The sequence below is a fragment of the Papio anubis genome, chromosome 5, assembly GCF_008728515.1.
Source record: "Papio anubis isolate 15944 chromosome 5, Panubis1.0, whole genome shotgun sequence".
In the NCBI taxonomy this organism is placed as follows: domain Eukaryota; kingdom Metazoa; phylum Chordata; class Mammalia; order Primates; family Cercopithecidae; genus Papio; species Papio anubis.
This window is the reverse complement of record NC_044980.1, coordinates 54,890,339-54,913,372: the sequence shown is the minus strand read 5'-3', so window position 1 is coordinate 54,913,372 and position 23,034 is coordinate 54,890,339. Positions and strand designations below refer to the sequence as shown.

At 39.1% G+C, this 23,034-nt stretch overlaps 1 protein-coding gene across 5 annotated transcripts in view; it reads left to right on the top strand.

Moving 5' to 3' along the window:
• PDE4D (phosphodiesterase 4D) overlaps positions 1 to 23,034 on the top strand; it is a 1,533,637-nt gene that overhangs the window by 218,983 nt on the left and 1,291,620 nt on the right. The window lies entirely within an intron of this gene.

The following is a 23,034-nucleotide window of genomic DNA, read 5'->3' as shown; positions in this document are numbered from 1 at the left end:
TGCTCGAGTGCCTTAACTTCTCAATTACAAAGAAATACTGTAAGTCATAGATGATGCATAATGGATGTTTTTGATGTAAGACAGCCTAGAAATCTAAGAGATTCAAACTCAAAGCAAAGGCCTTGGCTCTACATCAAAAGAGTAGCCAACTATGTGCATTTAAATGTTTACATTTATAAAGAATGCTTGAGGTATTATTTCTGAAGATTCTTGACTCTAATATATTCATTTAACAAACTGGCCAACTACGTATCCTCATTATGTCAGATAAGAGGGCTTCTAACATGAGAATAAGTCACAAGCCTCTAGCTGTTCTCTATTTTAAAGTGGGGATGAAAGGTGAACAAACTGTTACAGATTCTCACTATTTGAGTATCTAATAGTGGAAAAGGATCATCAGGTAAATCTGTCTGGTCTGGACCCAGAAGAAACAGCTCTTTCATCAGTGGGTTTCTGTAGGTGCAAAAACAATGACAGTGATGGGACAATGTTCTCTTGCCTTAGTTGTCCTGGAGAAATATCATCGGGGGCTCTTTTCTGTGATGCAGCTCATGGCAGAGTACACCACTGTCATCCTAAACTTTTAGCTAAAAGTAGGCAACACCCTTCTTTTTCATACGCTGCATTTGTATCTGAATTAGGACTTTAGTGTTACAGTTAAGACCTACAGGCATTGACTACTTTGGGAAGAAGTCTGGTGACCAAAGAATGTGTTCCTAAAAAGTGCAACTTCCTGGGAGTTACCACACGTAGGTAGGAGATTGCCTCAGGGACTTTTTACCCAGAAGATAACTCTATTATTGGTAGACATAATAATAGCAGAAATATAGGCTACCTTATTTTAATGATTATGCATTTTTAACATTAATTCTTAATTTCCTTGAGATCAGGTAAAACATTACTAGCTCTTTATACTACCAGGCATAGTTACCTAAAACAAGGTGAGTGCTAAATGTAGAAATAATGATCAAGTTCCCAAAGTGTACTATCTAGTTATTTTGCATGACAATTTTAACAGAAATTTGTCTCCTATGACAAATTGCAGTTTCACCATATTAATTAGTTGGATCTTGTCTCATCTTTCCATTCACTGTGCTTCCTAGAGTGGATGATTCTGTGTATTTTAATGTTGAGATGTGACCACACTGTATTCATTCAGCTGGTTTCTCAGAACTGGCTGAATATGGGACAGTTTTTTTTTTTCCCCAGTAGTGAGCTTGACTCAGTGTGTAGGAAATAACACGCAGTCCTCATGTTCCTTTCTCTTTTCTGCAGATGGTAGTTCTTGAGCCTCCCTCAAATATAACAGCAGCCCACAGGTGAATTTATCAAAGAATGTGGCCACCTTGGGAGGGCCTCGCACATTTTACAGGCCCTGCTGTGATATAGAGCAATCAACTCAATTTTTAAATGTGTTCTTTCTATATTGTAACTCCCATGAGGTAAAGTGTTAAGCTGCATTAAGTCTCCTAAGAAGAAATTTGAGTTCATGATGTGTATGTAACTTCACAGTAATTGTAATTAGTATAATCTGCTTCTTGAATTTGCTAACATATTTGGGAAAAATGTTACCATTTTTTCTTTTAAAATACTTAATGCCCAAAACTTTGCAGTAGAGCATTTAGTACCTCTCACAAAATTTCTAAGTGGCTTTGATTGTGTGCAGAATTACATCAAATGATCAGGAGCAGACAGTTCATGAAACTAAGAACATAATTTACAACATTTATAACAAAAAAAGTATATTTTGAGTTTCAAAGTATGAGTGAAACCTGAAATTGAGTTTTTTGTAGTCAACTATCTCCTATATATTAACCAAAATTTATGAAAAAATATCTATGACAAAATAAGACAAAAGATGGGCAAGACTTCTAATAGAAGAGGGAGATAATGCATTAGGAAGCATGTATCTGTGTAGATATTAATGAACCTTGGGGTGTAAGATGGAGATCATATTAGAAAACATGGTAATATAGTACATACTGCTCATAATTATAGTCAGAAATTTTACCACCTCAGTAATTGGTAGAATAAGTAGACAGAAAATCAGTAAAGATATAGAGACTTGAAAAACAATGAAATAACTGCATCCACATTTTAGAACATTCCACCCAACAGCAGCAGAATATACATTCTTTTCAAATGTGCATGAAACATTTACCAATATAAAGTATATTTTAGGCCATAAAATATATCTCAGTACATTTAAAAGGATTTCAGAATATGTACTCAAACCACAGTGGAATTAAGTTATAAATCAGTAGCAGAAAGATGCCTAGAAAGTCCCCAGATATCTGGACACTAAATATCATACTTCCAAATAACTCATATGTAGTGGATTGAACTGCAGCCTCCAAAAGCATATGCCTATCTCTTAACCCTCGGAACCTGTGAATGTGAATTTCGTTGGGAAACTGATCTTTGAAGATGTAATTAAGTTGAGGATCTCCAAATGGAATAATCCTGGATTATCCAGCTGGGCCCCAAATCCAACAAAATGTGTCTTTACAAAAGAAAGAAGACAAGAGGACGTAGACGCAGAGAACATAGTAATAAGAAATTTTATTTGTTTTATTTGAAATGAAATTTTTAATGATGATGGACTCCATGTGGTTTCTAAGCTACAGCTTCTCATTATTTCTATGAAAGGCACTTAGAGGAAAAAGAATGTTTTCACTGTCACTGAAACCTTGGAATCTTCATATTAGACCAAATTAAACAAGTTACCATAGGACTTCCAACCTACAATATACTGATGTACTCTTCAATCTTCATTGATCAAATGTAGCATATTCCAGATTTTTTTTTTTTTTTTTACCATATAATCCTTTTTTCCCCTGAATAGTCTTGCCTGACAAATAGAGCTCATTTTGAGGAATACATATATATAGGTTTATTTCTCTCTTGTTCTTTAAAGATTAATTGCTATATCACATGAATTTCAATTCATTTAGATTCTGTACACTAGGAATGGTAATGATTTACTTGTTTCATATGTTCAGTAATGTTGTTTAAAACAATGTTATTGTAATTGAAATAGAGTCTCTCTCTCTCTTTTTTTCCTTTTTTCCTGTTGGCCAGCCTGGAGTGCAGTGGTATAATCACGGCTCACTGTAAACTCAACCTCCCAGGCTCAAGCAATCCTCCCACCTCAGCCTCCTGGGTAGCTGGGACTACAGGCGTGCACCCACAGGACTGGCTAATTTTGTATGTTTTGTAGAGACAGGGTTTTGCTGTTGCCCAGGCTGGTCTCAAATTCCTGGGCTCAAGCCTTCTGCCTGCCTCGGCCTCCCAAAGTGTTGGGATTACTAGATTGAGTCACCATGCTCGACCTCTTCTTTTCTTATTCTTAATTTTTCTATTATTTTTCATTTCTTTTGCTTAATTTTTAAAAAAGGTTTGGTCATGTTGAAACTATCCTGAATGATATCTGTTATCTATTGAAATAAACTCTTGTTCCTTTCATACATTTTCTTATCATTTAGAATAATTCTTGGTAAAGATTTCATAGATTTCAGCCATCATAGTTGGTGTACTACAGAAATGACAGTGGGGAGAGGCAGGAATAAAGTTAAAGTAGTGTGGATATAGAATCAGTACATTTAGTGACTTTTTAGGAATGGTGAATAAAGGATTATTGTAATTTCTGTTTTGGTTTCCTTGGAGGTTAAGATACATTTACTTTACTGAAGATACACTTTAAGATACACTTACTTTACTGATACCTTACTGAAATAGGGAAACCGGAAGGAAGAGCAGATTTCCACAGGAAAGACAAGAAGTTTGATTTTGGATTTGTGTGGTTTTGAGGTACTTTCTTGTATGTTTGGAGAAAGTGTCTAATAGACAGGGAAGTCTGCTACTGAAACAAAGTAGAGTGAAAGGGAGGGGCAGACTTAGCTCCCCCGACCTTGTATGTATGTCTTTTTCAATATTTATTTCTAAATTAGGTTGACAATGCTGCCTATCAACTTAAGCAGGTGCCTGAAATGATTGAAACGTCCTTGTCAACAGGCAGAGTGTATTTCACATGTTAAGTTCAGTAATGATGACCACAATGTCCTCTGCTACATTGACCTCCAAAGCCTTAGAGATTTGTGGCCTAAGAATTACACCAGATAGATTTTTATCTCAGATAGCCCTTATTTTAGGTAAGAAACATATTTTTAATTAGTAAGTTAATAATTAACATTTATAGAGCCCTAATGTGAGCCTGGCCGTGCTATATATTATTTATGTTTACCAACTTGCATAGCTCTCACAACGATGCTATTTACTGATGAAGAGTTAAGGAACTTCTCAAGGCCCATGATGCATCCTGTTTTCAGGCATCAGGTGCTAAGGGTTTGTTCCAGCAGCCTCTGACATCTGGTTATATGAACCTGAGTCCACGAGGTATAGCTCTCCCTGCCTCAGATTATATCTATAACTTTGGCTTGTACTTCTTCCTGGTTTGTTTCTTACTCTCTCATTTTATTTAAGCTACCATTAGTGACTTAGTAATGTTTTCAGATAATTTCTATTCTGCAAAAGTTAAATTTAATTATATTCATTAATAGTTCATCCTATTAAAGAATTGAGACTTCCAGGAAGATGGAATATGCATAGCTTTCCCTATTCCTCCTGCTAAATACAATTAAAAATTTTGTGTGTGTGTGTGTGTGTGTGTGTATAGAGAGAGAGAGAGAGAGAGAGAGAGAGAGGAATACTCTGAAATATGGAGAGAAGGCAGAAGGCAGACTGACTTGGGGCCTTGGGGCCAAAAGAAAAACATTAATTGCTGTGTCACATGAGTTTCAATCAATTTAGATTCCTTACTCTAGGAATGATAATGACTTACTTGTTTCATATGTTGAGTAATGTTGTTTAAAACAATGTTATTTGTATTGAAATAGAGTATCTCTCCTTTTTACTTTTCCTTGAGACAGGGCCTTGTTCTGTTGCCCAGCCTAGAGTGCTCTGGGTTTTCTTTTTTCCTCATATATACCAGACTTGGAGTTTAAGAAATCAACATGGGCTGGGCATGGTGGCTCACACCTGTAATCCCAGCACTTTGGGAGGCTGAGGTAGGCAGATCATTAGGTCAGGAGTTCGAGAATAGCCTGACCAACATAGTGAAACCCCGTCTCTACTAAAAACACAAAAAATTAGCCAGACATGGTGGTGGGCATCTGTAATCCCAGCTACTCGGAAGGCTGAGGCAGGAGAACCATGTGAACCTGGTAGGTGGAGGTTGCAGTGAGCCGAGATCATGTCATTACACTCCAGCCCAGGTGATAGTGTGAGACTCTGTCTCAAGGAAAAAAAAAAAAAAAGAAATCAACAACACAAAAATACCAATGCATTACACGGTAAACAAAAACATTCTTAACAAAAGCATGCTTTCTATAACTAAAGGACCAGAGAGGGTCAACCTAACAAGACAAAACTTTTAGACAATAGCCACCATATTCCAGGTAAATAACAGAGAAAGCATTGTGGACCCAGTCACATCTATACCTGCAAAAACCATGTCAGGAGTTTAGGATTTTACCTTTTTGATATTCTAATGAAGTACCCCAATGTCCACACTGGGATAGTGTCAGAAAAGGGCAAGGAGGGAACCAGGAGTTTTATCATCAGTGAGCTCCATTTCTATTCTCAGTGTCAGTCGAGACCACATGGGAATTCTGGACTTCCAAAGCCATCTGGAAGTAATCGGGTGCTCTTTCTTCTCCTGACTGGGCTGGTGTCAGTGGAGGCCTAGAGAATATTCAGGACCTTCACCACTGCCCTGTGATAACAAGGTCACCCTACCCTCCTTGCGTGTCAGTGAAGACCACGTTGGGAGTTGGAACTCCTAGAATTCTCACATTCACCCAGCAGTAATAAGGAACCTCTTCCTAAGATGCTGAATGGGGAATCTGGGTTTTTGCATCCATGTAGTAATAATGAGGCAGCATCACCTGCCCCTTTACCTGCCAGAGAAGTGTCAGAGAAAGCCAATTAAAACAGAAGATTTAAATAAGACATGGTTTCTTAACATAATTTAAAAATGAACGGGTTTTAATAAATTATTCTTAAACCAAGAACTAGATCTCAAAATGAAAGAAAATTGCAATTAATAGACACCAATGCTAAGATGACAGAGATGTTAGAGTTATTTGACAACAGTTTTAAAATAGTCATGATAAAAACGCTTCAATGAGTAAATCTGAACACCTTTAGAATGAATGAAAAAATAGAGAACCTGAACAAGGAAAGAGAAGCTCTCAACAAAGAAATGAAAGAGAAAAAGATGAGCCACATGGAGTTTTAGAAATGAAAAATACAATAACTAAAAGAAAAAGCTTAGTGGATGGGCAGAATACAGGAGGTAAAAAATAATAAATAAAATGGAAGATAGAAATTACCTAGCCTCAACAACAGAAAAAAATGGGAAAAACAAAACAAAACAAGAGCCTCATGGGCCCATGTAATTATAACAAAAGATCTAGCATTCATGTCATCAGAGTACAGAAAGAAATGAGAAAGAGGGATGGGCTGAAAGAGTACTTGAAGAAGTAATGGTCCCAAACTTCCCAAATTTGGTAAAACACATAAACCTGAGTGAACCATAAACAGGATACACCCAAATAAATTCATGCCAAGACATTTCATAATTAAACTTTCAAAAACGAAAGACACAAAGAAAATCTTGAAAGCAGCCAGAGAAAAATTATTCCTTACATATATAAGAAAATCAATGAAATGGCAGTAGGTTTCTCATCAGAAACCACGGAGACCAGAAGGAAGTGACCCACATTTTTTTTTTATGCGCTGAAAGATAAGAATTGTGAATCTTGAATCCTGTACTCAGTGAAAACACTCTCTTCAGGAATGAAGAGGAAATCAAGACATACTTAGATAAAAACAGGTTATCACCAGCAAATCTACTCTAAAAGAATGGTAAAGGAAGTTAGCTAAGCAGAAAGGAAGTAACATATAAAGGAACCCTGGAACATCAGGGAGGACAAAAGAACATGGTAAGCAAAAATATGTATAAATATCATAGACTTTCCTTCTCCTGAGTTTTTAAAATTATGTTTGATGGTTGAAAAAAAATTATAACACTTTCTGATGTGGTTCTAAGTGTATGTAGAGAAAATATTGAAGGCAATTATAAATGTGGAGTGTTAAAGGGATGTTCAAAGAGGTAAGGTTTCTATACTTCACTTTAAGTGATAAAATGACAAAACCAATTGACTTTGATATGTTATACAAATATGATGTAATAGCTAGAGCAACTACTAAAAGAGCTGTACAAACAAAAAGTAAAATGGTAGAGTTAAGCCCTAGCATACCAATTATTGCACTAGCTGTAAATAGTTCAAATACACCAATTAAAAAACAGATTGTTACCTTTTTTGTGATAAGAACACATAAAATCTATTCTCTTGGCAAATTTCAGTATATGATGTAATATTATAAACTACAGCCCTCATGCCAGTACATTACATCTCTAGAATTATTTATCCTATATAACTGCATTATGCTATGGTACATAGGATTGTTTCCTTGATTTCTTGTTTGGATAGATCATTATTGGTGTAAAGAAATACAAATGCTGGTATATTGGTTTTGTATTCTGCAACCTTACTGAATTCATTTATTAATTCTAACAGATTTTTGTGGAATTTTATATCATGTAATCTGCAACTAGGAATAATCTTACTTCTTTTCTGATATAGATGTATTTTTATATCTGTTTCCTCTCTAGATGCTCTTGCTAGAACTTTCAGTATTATGTTGAATAGAAGTGGCAAGAGTGAGGATCCTTGTCTTGTACTGGCTCTCAGAGGAAAAGCCACTTTTCCCCATTAGATGTGCTAATTTTCTTTTGTTTGACTGTAGTAATCATTTTGTTATGTATATGTATATAAAACATTGTTTTATATACCTTAAATGTTTACAATTAAAAAATTAAAATAAGGACACATGATATAAAGGAGAAAAACAAACAAAAGAAATTTAAAGCAAAACAAAAAACAAAAATTGGCATTATGGAATAAAAAATATGACCTAACTATCCCCTGTCTACAAGCAACTCAATTCAAATATAATGATATAGGCAAGTTTGAAATAAAAAAGAAAAATGTATATCATATAAATATTAATCACAGAAAAGCATAAATAGTTATACTACTATCTGATAAGGTAGACATCATAGCAAAAAAAAATTACTAGTGACAAAGAGGTACATTATAAAATGATGTTAAAAGAAAAACTTTAGACAAATTAAATTTAACAAGTTTAATCGAGCTAAGAATGATTCGCAAATTAAACAACCCCCAGAACCAGAGTAGATTAAGAGCAACTCCAGCACTGCTGTGTGGTCAGAATTTATGGAAAGAAAAAAGAAAGTGATGTACAGAAAATAGAAATGGGATACTGAAACACCTGGATTGATTACAGCTGGGTGTTTGTCTTATTTGAACAAGGTTTGAACAGTTGGCTGTCTGTGGATGCTAAAGTATGGCTACTGTGATTGGCTGAGACTCTGCTACTTATAATAGTAGGTTGCTGTCTATTTACACACCCTGTTAGGTTACAGTTCACTGTATACATATAAACCACCAGGCTTAACTTAGAATGTGTAAGGAGTCAGCTTTAGGCAAGTTTAATTTAGCCAAGGTAAAAGAGTCACTTCACCAAGAAAACACAGCAATCTTAAATGCATATGCAGACAACAACAGAGCTGAAAATATGCAGGCAAAACCTGATGGAACTGAAAGGAGAAATAGACAAATCTATAATTACAGTTGAAGACTCTAGCCCTTCTTTCTCAACAATTGATAGAACAACTAGGCTATTAGTCCTCCAGGATATAGAAAAACTCAACACCATCAACCAACTGGATCTAATCAACACTTAGAGAACATTCCTTCCGATAACAGCAAAATACACATTTTTTTCCCAAGTGTCTATAGAATTTATAACAATACAGGCCATTAGGCCATGTAAAGAACCTCAACCAATTTCAAAACAATTAAATGACACAGAGTGTTTGTTCTCTGACCACAATGGAATCAAACTAGAAATCAATAAGAGGAAGATAATACAAAAATCTGTAAACATTTAGAAACTAAACAACAACAGACTTCTGAAAATCCATGGATTAAAGAGAAAATCTCAAGGGAAATAAAAAAAGTTAAGCTTAACAAAAGTACAAATGCACTATAAAATTTGTGGGACCCAACTAAAGCCATGCCAAGAGAAAATGTATAGTACCAAATACATACATTAGAAAAGAGAAAAAAGTTCAATCAATAACCTAAACTTTTACCTCAAGAACCTAGAAAAAAGGTAAAGTTAAACCCAAAGCACACAGAAGAAAGAAAAGAATTGGTTTTGTAGGCTGATTGGGGAAAAATAATTTATACAACCTTGCTTCTGTTAAAAAAAATATGAGTTCAAAAAACACATTGTGGCCTTCAAAATGCCAATACCATGTTAAATTATCAGAAATTAAAATTAGTAAATTGAGTTGATGGTTACTGTAATGATTAAGATAATCGTTACTTATGGTGACCTTTTTTTCCAATCACAACCAAACATATCTCTGGAAATGAGTCACTAAGGATGGCGCAGCATCTTTCTCTTTTGATTAATCAAAATTATATTAAATATATTCTATTTTATATTAAAGAACAATTTAGTCATAAATTTAAGCTGGTGTTAGAGGATAGCTAAGTTGCTTCTCATATTCATTTCCTTATTTATGTAATGAAAAGCAGAAAAATATTTTTACCAGTGTTTCTCAACCTTGGCTGGAAATCAGAATCACTTAGGGAGCTTAAAAATATACTGATGCCTGTGGGTCCCATCCAGGGAGATTCTGAATTGTTCTATGGCAAAAATTCTCAAAATACAGTATTAACCTTGCAGCAGCAGCAGCACTTGGAAACTTGTTAGAAATGCAAATTCATAAGCCCCATCCCTGATCTAGCAATCTCTTGTTTTAACAACTCCTTCAAGTGATTCTGAAGCAGCAGGTCTCAAGCTTTAATGTGCATGTACATCTCCCAGGGAATCTTAGGAAAACGCAGATTTTAATTTGTGGTCTGGATATTATACACTCTCACAGATGCTAATCCTGCTGGTAGCAAAAATATAATTTGAATTACAAGAGTCTCAAATGGGAATGCAGCCAAGGTGCAAACAACTAGTCTAGATAGCTCTATGGGACACTGCCAATAGCCCATGCAATCTGAACTCTCTCTGCTTGGTTTTCTGTACCTGAGGTTGTAGAATCACTGAAGAGCACATACTTCTTGTTCTCTTTAAAGTGATGATCTGGTTGGACATGGTGGCTCATGCCTGCAATCCTAGCACTTTGGGAGGCTGAGGCAGGCAGATCACTTGAGGTCAGGAGTTCATCACCAGCCTGGCCAACATGGTAAAAACCTATCTCTACTGAAAATACTAAAATTAGCTGAGCGTGGCGGCACGTGCCAGTAATCCCAGCTGCTCGGGAGGCTAAGGCAGGAGAATCACTTCAACCCAAGAAATGGAGGCTGCAGTGAGCCAACATTGCACAACTGCACTCTGCACTCCAGCCTGGGTGACAAGAGCAAGACTCTGTCTCAAAACAACAAGGAAACCACAAAATAAAACCTAAAGTGATGATCACTGACTAAGTGGCTCCTTGGTTGCCCAAGAATCCCAGTTGTGATCGTTTTATCCCTTATTGTCTAGAACTAATGTTGAACACCCTGCTTTTTAACTTCATCTTGTTTTTTCTACCCCCATCATCAATATTTGCCTGATTCACCATCTTTCAAGATTCTCTTCATTCTCAGCTAAACATTGGCTGATGTGGGATGCACAAATTCTAGTGCATCAGAAGAGAATCAGCTTCCTCCCTTTTAAAGTAACATGGATCCTTCTGTGTATGGAATTGGTGGGTTCTTGGTCTCTCTGACTTCAAGAACAAAGCCCCAGACCCTGGTGGTGAGTGTTACAGTTCCTAAAAGCAGCGCCTCTGGAGTTGCTTGCTCTTCCCTGCCGCTTTGCGGTCTCACTGGTTTCAGGACTCATACTGCAGACCTTTATGGTGAATGTTACGGCTCTTAAAGGCAGTGTGAATCCAAAAAATAAGCAGCAGCAAGATTTATTGCAAAGAGCAAAAAAAGCAGAAAATAACTTGAGCAGGTGGCCACTGGCTGACTCAGGCAGCTTGCTTTTAGTCCCTTATCTGGCCCCTCCCACATACTGCTGATTGGTCCATTTTACAGAGAGCTGATTGGTCCATTTTACAGAAAGCTGATTGGTCTGTTTTACAGAGAGCTGATTGGACCATTTTGACAAGGTGCTGATTGGTGCATTTACAATCCCTGAGCTAGACACAGAGTGCTGATTGGTGCATTTACAATCCTCTAGCTAGACATAAAAGTTCTCCAAGTCCCCACTAGGTTAGCTAGACACAGAGCACTGATTGGTGCGTTTACAAACCTTGAGTTAGACACAGGGTGCTGATTGGTGTATTTACAATCCCTTTGCTAGACATAAAGGTTCTCCAAGTGCCCACTAGACTCAGGAGCCCAGCTGGCTTCACCTAGTGGATCCCTCAGCGGGGCTGCAGGCAGAGCTGCCTGCCAGTCACATGCCGTGGGCTCGCACTTCTCAGCCCTTGGGCGGTTGGTGGGACCCGGTGTCTGTCGGTGAGGCTTGGGCCTCGCGGGAGCCCACCGCGGGAGGGTGCGGGGGGGGCGGGGTGCTGGGGGGGCGGGGGGCGGGGGGGGGGGGGGGGGGGGGGGGGGGGGGGGGGGGGGGGGGGGGGGGGGGGGGTTCGAACATGGCGGTCTGAAGGTTTGGAGCCCTGCCCCGCGGGGAGACTGCTGAGGCCCGGTGAGAATTCGAGCCTGGTGCATGTGGGCCGGCAGTGCTAGGGGACCCGGCACAACTTCCGCAGCTGCTGGCCCGGGTACTAGGCCCCTCACTGCCCTGGGCCGGCGCCGGCCACCGCTCCCAGTGCGGGGCCGCCGAGCCCCTACCCGCGCCCGCCGGACTGTCAGCGCCTCGCCGCGCGCAGCCCCGGTTCCCGCTCGCGCCTCTCCCTCCACACCTCCCGGCAAGCAGAGGGAGCCGGCTCTGGCCTTGGCCAGCCGGGAGAGGGGCTCCCACAGTACCGTGGCGGGCTGAAGGGCTCCTCAAGCACCGCCAGAGTGGACGCTGAGGCCGAGGGGGCGCGGAGAGCCAGGGCTGCTAGCACATTGTCACCTCTCCCTTTTACCGTCTCCTGATGCCCTGAGACCAGTGTCTTGAGAGCATCACATCTTGTTGCATGCATTCTGACTGGGCATGCTCATCTCTTCCAATGTGCCTGAGAAACACTCATGTACTGATCACGCCCTGGCCAGGCCAGATCTCTCTCTGGCTTGTCACCGAGTGGACATCTTTCCTGTGATTTCTCAAAGTCACCTCAAATTCGGTTTGCCCAGACTAGACCTCATCTTCCCCACCATGTCTGCTTCTCCTCCTGCATTCTCTGTTTCAGTGATAAGTAACTTGGGGAGCATTTTTGATTCTCCTTCCCCCTTTTCCATCCCAAATGGGACTTATCATTAGGATCTGTGGATTCTATCACGCTTGATTCCACCTACTTTTCACCACTTTGCCTCTACTTCTCTGGTGCAGGTCTTCATCATCTCTTGCTTAAATTGCTGCTACAGTGTCCTGACTAATTTCCCTGCCTTTAGTCTGTCTGTCAATTTCTAGTCCACTTTCCATGTGGCAATGAGAGTGTTTATTCTTGCCACTTCTTATATCTAAAACTCTTTAGTAGCTCTCCATTGCTCTCAGAATTGAGACTCCTTATTATGGCTTAAAAATCATTAATTATCTGGTGCTTGCTCACCTTCCAAGGATCTTCTTTTCACCTTAAACTGGATGCATTTTCCATATGTACTTTCCATATCCCCTTTCTCTGTAGGTTCTAAGCCTTTGAAGAGGTGATGCCTCTGCTTGGAGTGTCTTTCCATTCTCCCATTAGCCTAGTTTTTATTCTTTTTTCATTTGCTAAGATATTACCTCTGAACAGATGCCTTCCTTGACCCTGCCTCTCTCAAAGGTGAGTTTCATACCCTCTTATCCTTGGTATTAAAATTATCACACTGAACTTCAGTTCCCTCTTTACTTGTTTATCTTTCTCAATAGCCTTAAGAAGGGATCATCTTCTTCACTTCTGCCCTTAGCATCAAGCCCAATGTCTCTATTATAGTCTGTGCTAAATAGTTATTAATAAACAAAATACCCAGTTAGTGTAAGGAAAGCAACCTGCCATGGTAAATCAGTGTGAGAGAGGTTTTGAGGCAGTCATGTAACTGTTAGAAATACACAAATCACATTACAGTAGTGACTTCTCTGTTTATCACAGTGCTCAGTTTCTTATTCCAGGATATTTAGAAAAAGTATACCTAAAAGAAGTGGAGAAGTCATTAGGTTGAATGACGTATTTTCTTCTGCTGAGGTGTTATAATGTAATTTTTAAAGGGCCTTGGTTAGCAATTAAATTCTTTATATCCTTGCAGCAGTTCTTTTTTTCTAGGTTTCATTTCCTTTCAGAACCAGATGAGGATTTTTGTGTAACTGATACAATTCCATGTTCTAAGTCCTCACCTTCTCTCTGTTTCAATTTCTGGGTTGTATGTGGTAGATTGCCCAGTCTATACCTAATCAGCACTAGGTCAGAGAAGAATAAATCGCCTTCATGTTGTGGAGCTGGCAGCCTTCTCTGGTGAGTGATAAACCCATGCCATTCTAAAAGATCTGCAGACCTGTGTGAACTCTTCTTCCAGGGAGCTGTAATTACTAACTTTGATGGAAATGCCAGTTTTAAAAGATTGCAGTTCATTTCCTACATGCATATTTACCTAGGGAAATTTTGTAACATCAAGCGAAGTTTACTAAATGAGCAGCAAATGAGTAAGTGTACAGGTTGATGACAAACAGTCCAGTCCAACATCTCCAGGGCCTTTGCCAATGTTTCTCTGGAATTTTGGACCCTCAAGGCCATCTGAGTTTTACCATGTTCTCCTGATTTCTGTTGTATGGGGTCATCCTCTTTAGCATTTTGCAGACCATAATTTTAATGCTGTCTCCCAGGTGGAGGGTTGATGATCCCTTTATAGACCACATTCTAGCACAAATTAATGTCACTGTTTCTCCTGTAGGAGGAGCCTGGCACACTGAATACCAGTGGAGTCTCGCTCTCTAGGCTTATCTTGGGAGCTAGGTATGCTTATTCTTGTTTCTGTCCCTTTCCTTATGCACTGCCACAAAGGAATTGCTCTAGAATCCATTTCTTCTTCCTCATCTCCTCCATTTCTTTAAATCTTATTTTGTAAAGTTCAAGTTTCATTTCCTGCAATCAGGGAATACATCGTGATCTCTAGGTGCTTTGTCATTCTCAATACTGTGTGCCATTCTTTCTAATTATTTCATGTTCCTTTGGAGCAGAGGTTGTATCTTTTACTTTATATGGAAAAGTATGGCTTCGTGCAGCTTATAACTCAGACTGAGGCCATTTAAATGCTGTGTTTCATTTGAAATGACACATGGAACTGTTGTTACCAGATTTCTCACTGTCTTATCTGAAAACCAGATTAGCGCAGGGAAGGCTTGGAGCTTTTCAAACCTTCTCATATTTTCTCTGGCTTTCAGAATTACTATATAGGGCCTTTTCTTTGGTGGGGATTATACCTCACTGGCTCTCATGTAACCAATTTTCCTCTCACTCATTATGGGACTGTGAAAGAAAGAATTACAGGGTGGAATTATAGGATTAATGTTAAAAGGAATTAATTAGCTTCTTTGTTCCTTTAATTTCCAGTTACAAGAAAAGAATTAGATCAATTACATTTCTATGAGCTTGATCTCACTTATACCATCAGCACCTAGTACCAGTGCCTGGTATGTGAAAACAGCTTTCAATAAATACATATGTAATAGATTTATCATACTAGGAAAGATGGTGATAAAAAATAATAGTAACCTCTTACTAAAATGAAGAGAACATCAACATCCTCTTTGCTAGATGGCCTCTTTGTACATTTTGTATTCTCTTGAGTATTCTGGAATCAGTAAAAATGGTGTTTTCAAATAATCTTATCAGAAATTCAACTGCATCTTTGCTTGGTAATCTGAAGTTTTTGGAAAGAACATATTTCAATAATAAAGAATGACATAGAAATTTTTACATGGTAAATATTAAAATAAAATATGACATTTTAAATTTAAGTCCAGAGTTACTGTTTCAGAGCTGAATACAGACATCTGAATGATAAGCAGAGATTTCATTGAGAAAATCTCTACTTTTCATTCCTACTGGCTTTACTATGTCATGGAGAGCTCAAAATATCATCACTGAATTAGTTTTCTAGCTGACTTCCTCCTGGTGGTGTTTTACATGTTAGTGACATTGATTTCTGGACTTTTCTTTTTCCCATAGGTCTTACCTCATTTATTTGAAATGGAATTGATTAAAACAGCAAAATAAGACAATAGAGATAAAGATGAAAAATGTGGTATAATTTTAAAAAATTACCATACTAGGTATATAGTCATAATTATGAAAAATTATTCTCATCTGAATGATGCAAACTGCTCAGCTTTTATGCTTTAGAAGATATCATTAGTAGTACCTAATTTATTGGATTTGAACATTCAAGAGCAAAGAGATGATACACCAATGAGTTCCCTTGTCTCCTGCTTTCTAGTTTATGTAATTGTAATTGAGTATCCTAGATTATCGGTTGCTTTTTGGGGGTATGTTTTGTGATGATAATGATAAAAAGAAGCAGTTCAGTCATGACATTTGCAGTTATCTTTCTTGCAGTAACCTTCTAGAAATGACTCTTCATCTTTCTATCTCTAAATTGGCTTATATTTTCCCTGTCTTGGTTAATGGTGTACTCATTCTTCCAATTGTGAAAGTAGAAAGTCAGCTTACTCTTTTTTCTTCTGTCTCCCTCTGAACCACTGACTCATGGCAATTTCCCTTTAGCATGTGTTCCGTATCTGGACCTTCATGTTCAGTCTCATTGTCTCTCCCCTGGTTCAAGTTCTCAGATAATAACCTTTTGCCTTCAGTCTTCCCAAGCCTTTAGTCTTCCCCATTTCAATTCATCTCCTGTACTATCATAAGACAATTATTGATTTTGCTCTTTTCGTTTCCCCTTCCAGCTTTATTAAGATGTAAATGACAAAAATTCTGTATATTGATGGTATAAATGTGATGTTGTGATACATGTATACATTGTGAAATGATTAAATCAAGCAAATCAATATATTCATCATCTTACATATGTATAACTTTTTGGTGGTAAGAACATTTGAGGTCTACTCTTTTAGCAGTTTTTAAGTGTCCAATACATTTTATTAATTGCCGTCACCATGGTGTACAATAGATCCCTAGTTCTTGAGATTTTGCTATTTTCTTGCTCAAAAATTGTTAGTAGCTATTACCTACAAAAATATAACCAAATTAGACTTTTAAGAATGTTTACAGCAGCATTGTTTATAATGGCAAAACATTAGTATCAACACAGATGTCGGACTATAGGAAAACAGTTAGATAAAATGTAATTAAATCCTTATGATAAAATGTGACCATTAAAGTTGCTGTTTTTGAAGAATTTTTAATGTGTGAAAATGTGGAATGTAGCAGAGCCTAATACCATATAAATTCAAAATACAAGAAACATTTATGTTGTTTTTTGTTTTTATGAGACAGAGTCTTGCTCTGTTGCCTAGGATGGAGTGCAGTGGTGTGATTTCGGCTCACTGCAAGCTCTGCCTCCCAGCTTCAAGCGATTCTCCTGCCTCAGCCTCCCAAGTAGCTGGGACTACAGACATGTGCCACCACGCCCAGCTAATTTTTTTTTTTTTTTTTTTTTTTTTTTTTTTTTTTTTTAGTAGAGATGGGTTTCACCATGGTGGCCAGGCTGGCTCGAACTCCTGACTTCAGGTGATCCGCCCGCCTTGGCCTCCCAAAGTGTTGGAATTACAGGCATGATCCACTGTGCCCGGCCAAGAAATATTTATGTATATATAAATGTTAGCAGTGGTTATTTCTGAGTGACTCAATAACAGGAGATTTTTCTTTTTGCCTACACTTTTCAATTTTTCTACAATGCATTGTTTTAATAATCAGAAAAACTTGCTCTAATGATTGGGATATGTAAGAGAGCTTATAAGTTAGTTTAGTTTAGTTGTTCTTAATATATTTTTGGATCATGGGCATCTTTGAGGATCTGACAAATGACATGAAATTTCTCTCAGAAAAATGAACATCTGCCCATAAGCACAAAATGTGCAATAGAACTTCAGCAGGATTTTGGGCCTCAGATCAAGAGCTTTTTGATAGTAAGCACAATGCTCTCATTTAAGAGATGATGGAGGATCTGCCTGTTTTCCTACAGGAAGCTGGGAGCAGAGGCAAAACTAGTTATTAGTACTTTAAGCTTTTGCCTTGAAACTAGGCTGTCCAGCAGACTTGAGATCACTTTGCAATGCCCTTCATTATGTGCTACTGAGGTACGTTCTGTAATTTGCTAAGCCTGTGAGTTACCCGTCCACACCTGAAGAGGTTCCACCCTATGGTGGTTACTACTGTTATTCTTTGTAGCAGTGCCAAAGCTTTTCCTTTCTGTAAAGATAAGCTTTTACTGGAGAGACCTAGGGGAGTGGCTTCTAAGTCAGTGGTGGGTCCTAGAAGTAAGCAAATATAATGTGTTTCTCACATTACTGAATTTTGTATCTATTACTTTCTTAAACATTTCCTCTCAGATTTGATGATTTTGTTGTAAAGAGGCATGATAAAGACTTTTTATCTTGAGAATGTTTGTTTTCTTCCATTATCTGGCAGTTTTCCTTATATGACCTTGACTATGATGGTAACCGGAATGAGGCATCTGTCTGCTCTAGAATTTTTCATTGTGCTTGGTGCTGTAGCAGTTCTCTACCTTGTGCCTGCACAGCCTTCATGATTAGGGTTTGGAAAGGTTTCCTTTCCTCTGGTTTTAGGTGATTTTGTTATTTCATAGCCTTAAGTTAGCTAGTAAGTGAGGGAAAAGTCCCACTACCAACACCCTGGAGCCAGCCTTTGACTGGGAATGAATGTGGAAGAGTGCCCTTTCTTTGTCAGAAAGTCCTACAGGGCCTTGATGAATCTTGCCACAGACAGCAGATTTTACAAATAAAGGAGAAGTGTTTTCTTTGGTGCAATAAAGATGGCAAACACAGATCTAGAAACAGCTGTCTGATATTTTTTTGCAAGTTGTCAAGCCCTCTACAATCTAATCTCTGTGGAGGGCCCTGTATCAAAACAGAGGATTGAATCCCTCGATTGAGCAGAGGAATTGTGGGAAAGGTAAGGAAATGAACTTTTTTGATGCCTCCAAGTACCAGCACTGGCCAAGGTGCTTTCACAGATGTAATATTTAATCCTAGGAGAACCCTGTGAAGTAGGTGGTGGTGTTCTTATTTTTATAGGTGAGGAAATGGAAGCCCAAAGCATATTTTGTTCAAGTATACTGTTAGAGACAAAACTGAATATGTCTGCTTCCAGTCAAGCTCTGTCTCATCTATAACAAATGGGTTGTATGACAGCACATGGTTTTGAAGTGCTCTAATTATCTTTTATATGTATGTGTTTCAAATATTTTTATTTATATACTATGATCTCATTAATAAAATTAGAAAATACAGAAAGCTATAAGCACACACACAACCCTCACATGAAACAGTTCTACTCCAACCACAGTCGCTTGTAGACCCTGATAGATAATAACTGGCCCTGATGAAGATTTCCTCTCCTGTCTCTTCTCTTTGCTTATATGCTGTTGTATTTTTTCCAATCCTTTCCCCCCAACTATATTTCCAATGTAATGGAAACACACAGTTTTAAATCCTTATTATATATATATTTGCGATGCGATAACTTTTTGCATAGCGCTTCATTCTGCGCACAGTTTAGTGCTCTCCCACTGTCATCTTCATAAGATCTGCCTGTTGAGAGGAAAGCACAAAGAGCGCCATAGTTCCTGAGCAACCTGGGCAGAAACACATGGGTTTGGGATAATACACGTGTACTTTTCTTCACTCCTCTACATCTGCTTAAGATGAAAATGATTGGGTCATTATCATTTGGTCTGTAGCACAGGAGAACATAGTTAAGTCATTTGGCTGAGCCTGGAATGCCAGAGAAAATGTGTCTACTGACATTCTATTTCCACCTCGCTGATAGCCCTAAGAAAACAGAAAAATGGGTATAACTCAGATGTGTTCCCTTGCTGTCTTAGAAATAAACTCTTAAAGCTTATTGACTAGATTGTATATCCACCTAGATTTGGGCCAGAGTGAAGACTAATGCCTACGGTATGTACACCCATGTTTGGGTGCTGTCAGAGCTCAGGAAACAGAAGCCTGGAGATTGCCTAGTCTCCTGCCCCTTCCAGATTATTGGCAATCTTCCTCTCAGGCACACTCTGCTCAAGAGTGAAGCAGCAGCAGCCTGGAGAAGCTGCCAATGATAATAGGATGCCAAGAAAGAAAAGTGAGCAAATTAGAAAGATGCCCACCAGCACTTATCTATTTGGAACCCAATCTTTTCTTTCTCTACAAAACTTTTAGATTGCCTGACTCTTGAACTTCAAGGTTTCCTTCTTTATAAAAATTCTATTAAAAAAGTACTGTCATTCCACTATGTATGTCTCTCTAGAGCCTGCTTTCATGGGGCTTTCCAATATCCTGCTGTGGGGAAGCAAACTGTTTGCACTTCTTGCAGGAGATTTCTCTAATCAGTTTCCCTCTCTCTCTTTCTCCCTCGCATTTACTGATGATAAGATTGTGTTCAGGGTAGAAATTTGGCCTCCTGTTTGAGTGACAACAGCAGACCCAGCCCTTGTAAATGTCTGCCCCTTCTTCCTGCTGCATCTGGCTTCCTGCCTTCTGCCAGGTCTCAGCAAGCCCTGTGAGGCAAAGCACCTTCTTCCTTTTACCGTGGACAGCTGCTTCTCCCAAGCTGTCTGCCATCTTAGGAGGGACCAACACTCTTTGCAGTTTTGTAGCTTCTGTCCTGTTCTTGTGAACAGGTAATGTTCACTAATGTAAATGGAGCTTTATGTCTTTATTGACTTTGTAGTGAATACAATTGTCAGAGAGGCTGCTTCAAAGACGCACCTTGCTCTCCTCTGCCGTGCCTCAGGGCTCAGCTTGGGAGGAGGTGCGCATCTCAGAGCAAGTACAGCATTTTTTTGGAGGAGCAGGGTGTTAATGGCAGGTGACACTTGGCCCCTTTTGTGTGCCTGAGCTGTTTTGCCACGTACAGAGTGAGAGTGGAGCAGAAAAGGTTTTTTTCTAGTCTAGGGTCCCACCAGCTAAGGCCTTGTGATTGAGCCATCTATAATCCCAAGGTGGACCTTGAGGCAGCCATGAATCATTCTCTGCTCTGCCACTGTGTCAGGTAAGACTTGGAATTAAGGTTCCAAGAGAGGTAAAAGGTAAAACCAAGAGCGCATCAAATGGCCTGACCACAAATTTCCCTCCCCATTGTGCTCTTGTGGGTGGGATCTCCCAGCCAAATGACCTTCCCTATCTTACGGACCAGGCCCAGTATCTGTTTATCCCTGAGGAGTGGATTTTGCTTCCCTGACAGCCTGTGGAATTATTCAGACAAGCCAGTCACATCCTCTTGTGGGGACCAGGGCCACCTCACCCTTTTGTTACTTCAAAACCAGCCTCACACAGGCCCTGCCTGTCACCTTTCCTGAGTGTGCCCCTGTGTGGCCTGTGAGGGGTGCATTGTCCTCCCCTGGGCGGTGGGTAGATATGACTAGTGAACTGCTATTAATCTCCTCTGTTTAGGTTGAATGTCATGTGGTTGGCTATCCCCATATCTCTAGGGTGGGAATTCCTCCCTTACCAATGGGGTAAAGAAGAGGCCATCAAGACACACTGCATTCAGCTTTTCTACCCTCCTAGCATGTGTAACTGTATTTCCACTTTTCAACCACTTGCCCTCTCTCGTAACACACTGCAAAGAGAAGAAAACATGCCTGTAATTTTCATCATGATATCCTTGGTGTCCAGCACAGTGTTCCCTGGCACTTGATAAATATCTGTTGGACAAATGAATGAGTGAATTCCAAGGGTCCTTTCTGAGTAAAGATTCCACTAAATAGTTTCTCCTCTTACTTGCAAAATGTTGTCACTCTGTAATCAGGGATGGAATGAGGGCGGTGAGCAGGGTGTGCACTTCCCCTCTAACTTCTCCAGGTTTTTCCAACCTCAGAGGTGTCCCAAGCAAGCCAAAGAGAATAATGGATCCTTAGGATGTATCCCACATCCCCAGTTCAGTGCCATCTCAGTGTTAGATTGATGCACTTTTCTTGAGATAAACATTGACAGATGTCACTGAATTTGGCAACCAACTGTACCTCACATCTTCTGAGACATTCTAGTCCATTTACCCAGTAAATGTGAAAGGACTTCAGTGCCTCCCTCTTTTTTTCTCTGGGCTGTCTTCTCCAATTCTGATTTGTTCACGGAGATGGCTGTTACCAGCAACAATGAGAGCGTGCGGCCTGGGGAGGCAGGGAGCTTTCATTCTAGTGTTTTTGTGATTGCTTTGGCTATAGCTAGGCCAAGGTACCATCCTATTCTGTTTGTATTGCAGTCAAATTAATCAACAGGCATATTTTTCTCAGCCATGAAGGTGGAATTGTGTCAGGAAAAATTTGGCCTACATGAGATTTAGAAAACTATCTTTTATTTCCCTTTATTTTCATGAAAATTTGAGCTTTAGGAGAATGTGAGCATTTTTCAGATCATTGGGTCTTATAGTTTCAGGCTTCATATTTTGTGCATTCCCACTTCTAAAGCTTTGTTTTCATATATTTGCCCATTCCTCCAATCTAAGTCTTGCCATTTAAAAAGTTAAGTTCACATCTGGTTTGTGGGGAATTGTTCCCTCAATTTACCTTCTTGTTTACTTTTCAGAAATCCTTAATTTTATTTTTAGTTTATTATTTTTTCACATGTAGTATCGCTGGTATTAATTTTAATCATTTTTGCTTCTCAAAGCCAAGCACTTTGAGGAATTTTCTTTTCTTTCCAGGGTGCCTTATACAGTGCTCTGCTCATAATAGGTGTTTATTTTTTTCATAATAGGTTTTCATTGCTTGATTTTTTGATAGCAGGAACCAGGTAGGTATGCCTCTCTAAGGGTGAGTATTGTTCATAGGAGACAAAATAACAAAACTGGTGTCAGTTTGTTTGAGGTTACATTAAATGGGTTCACAAGGCCTCCTGAGCTCTGTGTATTGAAGTAACAGAAACATGAAGAATTTTATTGCAAGAGCAATTAGGCAACTTCCCAGATGTTGCTAAACTCTGCTTTAACTGTTGTGTAGAGCTAGTGTTAACTGTATTTCCCACTGCTACTGGAGACAATGATTCTAGAGATGTTACTAATTGTCACTTGCTCTTTGCCTAGATTTCTCTTCTGCTCCTTGTGGCATCACCCAGCAGCTAGACGGGCATTGGATTAGAATTTACATGGAGGCTGTGGTCACTGTTTTCTCAGGTGATAAGGAACAAAGAAAAAGAGGTGCAGAAAGAATAAATCAAATCATTATTTTAAAATGTCTTAGTTTCCAACCAGACAATGGAATTTAAGGGAGATTCCCTGCTGGTTACCCTAAGACATCTGCTTTGGAGGCCTTAGCAAAATCTCTCTGTGGGATGATTGGTCCTAAGCCTCATTAACAGAGGCTTTGTGGCTCCATTGGAGGTTGGTGTAGCACAGGTGGGCGTTAGCACAGAGGTTTATAGGACCAAACCCACTTCAGCAAGGAGAGCTAATTGGCTCCCGAGGGAAGTCCCATGAGAAGCTGTCAATCGTGAAGACTGAGTTTTTGTTTATAATATGTAGTGATTTCTCCTCTGCTGCTCTTTTCCCTCCACTATCCAAACTGCCTCTCCTTCTTGCACAAACAGATGGTGGTTCCCAAA